General features: G+C 43.3%; 1 non-coding gene across 1 annotated transcript; it reads right to left on the bottom strand.

Annotated features, from left to right (window-relative positions):
• Nucleotides 1–1,620: 1,620 nt before the first annotated feature.
• Nucleotides 1,621–1,691, bottom strand: TRNAM-CAU. The gene has a single exon. It is a non-coding gene; the product is annotated as a tRNA-Met (tRNA).
• Nucleotides 1,692–2,768: the final 1,077 nt, after the last annotated feature.

The raw sequence follows: 2,768 nt of genomic DNA, 5'->3' as shown, positions 1-2,768 counted from the left end.
AAAGTAAGTGCTATTAATTATGCCCATTTTACAGTTGAGGAAACTGGAATCCAAAGAACTTCAGACTTTCCTCAGACTTGCCCAGAGTCACACAACTAGTAAATATTTTCTTTGAATTCAGGTTTTCTTAACTCCAGGTTGCTGGCTCAATATACTATACACTTAACTGCTTCTAATAGAAAAGTTGGGTAGGGTTTCAGGGGAATGCTAAGGAATTCTGTTTGGGGTATGATGATTATAAGATACCTTTGGGCCACTCACGTCAAGATGTTCAAGGGGAAGCTGAAGATACCTAACTTTAGCTTAGCATAGAGTAGGGCTGGGTATGTAGATCTGGGAATGATCTACCTGGAGAAGGAAACTGGAACCATGGCAATTGATGACCTCACCAAATGAGAAGTTATGGAGAGAAAAAATTACAAGATTAGCAAAAGAACCTTTGGGCTCATACACTAAATTAGTGGGCCTGGGATAGATGAAGATGGAGGAAAGGACTTGATCTGGCTCTATTGACTAAGCTTCCTTCTCAGATATTCATTTTTTCGTCTTTGGGTTAATCTACAGTGTCAAATGCTACAGATGAGGATTGAGTAAAGGACATTAGATTGGTAAATTCAGAAGTCCTTGACAACTTTGAAGAAAGCATTTTCAGTAGAATGCCAAAGTGAGAAGCAAGGCTGTAGAGAACTTATAAGACAAAATATGAGAATTCCTTTCACATGAATCTCTAGTAGTCAAGGAAAAATATTAACCCTCCCCAAGCCCCCAGCGCACCTCAAGGTGCAGCTAGGTGGTGAAATGGAGTACTGCCTCAGACACTTGCTAGCTGTGCAATTCTGGTCAATTTGTTATCCGTAAAACAAACTGGAGAAGAAAACACACCCTAAGTGCCTGAGGTTACACTTGAACTCAGAAAGTTGAAGTTTTCCTGACTCTAGGTCCATCACCTTACCCACTGCGTCACCTAGCTTGGTCATAGCTGGTCACCTGTAAGATCAGGCCATTGGACAAGACCATCTCTAAGGATCCTTTCAGCTCTGAGAGTCTCGCAGTGAAAGAAGCTGAGAAGACCTTGAGTTTCAGAGACTCGAAGACTGTTGAAAACGCACCCTCTCTCTTGGAGCAGTACAGGGAGTAATGCCTAGTGATTTGGCCTAATCGGACTGGTGCCTCCAGCCCAGCTCTGACCTCCAAAGGTCTTCAATGTCTTCTTATAGAAGACTCTGGGAGTCTTAGCAGTAGCGTTTCTGAGTGGGGGAGATGGTGAAACTTTTCCTGGGGTGCTCTTGTCGAGTCAAACTGGAAGGTCAGCTCTAATAGCACTAGAGAGCTAACATTAAAGATTTCCAGGAGGGAAAGGTTGAGCTTGGGCTGGCACACTAAGCTGAGTCTTCCCAAACCATAGGATCCTAGATTTAGGGCTGTGACCTTGGAGATCATGGAGGCCAACTCCTCCATTTTCTAGATGGGGAAACTAAGGCAGAAAGAGAGAGGTTCAGTGACATGCCCATGGTGCACAGATAGCAACTGTCAGAAGTGAAGATTCAACCGATGTTTTCTTGACTCCAGTATTCCATCTTCTGCTCCAGCTAGTTAAAATAAAGTTTGAAAAACCACTTTTAGCAGAGGATGGTTCGATCCATCGACCTCTGGGTTATGGGCCCAGCACGCTTCCGCTGCGCCACTCTGCTGTCCTGACGGCCGGCCTCTAGCAGTTGACCTCAAGAAGGTTTTACCGTCTCCTTTTCTTACTGTTCTGGGATTTCTTTTGTCTTTTGATTCATGGTTAGGTTGAGGTTAACCCTGAACACAACTCACTGCCCTGGGCTGGGGACTTACTAGTCTTTGAAACCAGGACCCTCAAGTCAAACTTCACTCTAACTGTGCCTTATGGCACTGCTCTCATGACCCCTCTGACACTTACAATACAACTCTGCTACCTTCTAGAGAAATCGAAGACTTTCCAGATAAAAGTCCTTCTGCTCTGGTCTTCACAGGCCCCTGCTCAATCTGTTTCAGAACCGCGGACACCTCCCCCTTAAAGGCATTAGGAAGACCGCATAACTCCTAAGAAGGAGGGGACAAAGCAAGAAAATACACTTCCTCGCTGCTTCTTTACAGACATCGGGTTCCCATGTGGAACACTCAATATCAACTCAGATTGGTTTTGTCGACTTGTCCATTGGATTTACAGAACTTCGCCCCTTCTTCCTTTTCTTCCTTCCTTCTTTCTTTTTTTGTTCTTTGTCTCGAAATTTCTTTTTCCCCCTCCACTTTCTTTTTTAAAACAAGTCCTTTGTTATAAAGGATAGCTCTCTGGAAGGGAAAGTGAGACAAATAGAGGAGAAAACCTAGGCGATGGAAAGTCAAAAGATAACCATAGAATAAGGAGGAGTAAGAGAAGGTAACACAGTATCGTCTGTGCTCGGAATGTCCCTACTTTCGATCAAATTGCTTTCGCTAGATGTGTTTTTTATGTACTTTCAGAGTGACCTTACTTGGGCAGAACTTAATAATGACCTCCAAGATTCATTTCAGCTATGACGTTCTCGGAATATTTATTCAGCTTGAGTAAGAATCTAAAGCGTGGATCCGGGAACTTGAAAAACAACCACCACCATATTCTGAGGGATACATTTCAATGTAATTAGGTTCTTTGGTAGAAATATTTATTTTATTTTATTCATTTAAAAACATTACTCTGAAAAAGTGTCCCTAGGCTTCACCAGACTGCCAAAGGTGGCTAAGGCTCGCGCGCGAGCACACAT

This window comes from Vombatus ursinus, unplaced genomic scaffold, assembly GCF_900497805.2.
Source record: "Vombatus ursinus unplaced genomic scaffold, bare-nosed wombat genome assembly UNPS02014983.1, whole genome shotgun sequence".
Taxonomy (NCBI): domain Eukaryota; kingdom Metazoa; phylum Chordata; class Mammalia; order Diprotodontia; family Vombatidae; genus Vombatus; species Vombatus ursinus.
Note: the sequence above shows the minus strand (reverse complement) of the source record. Positions and strands in the feature narration are given on the sequence as shown.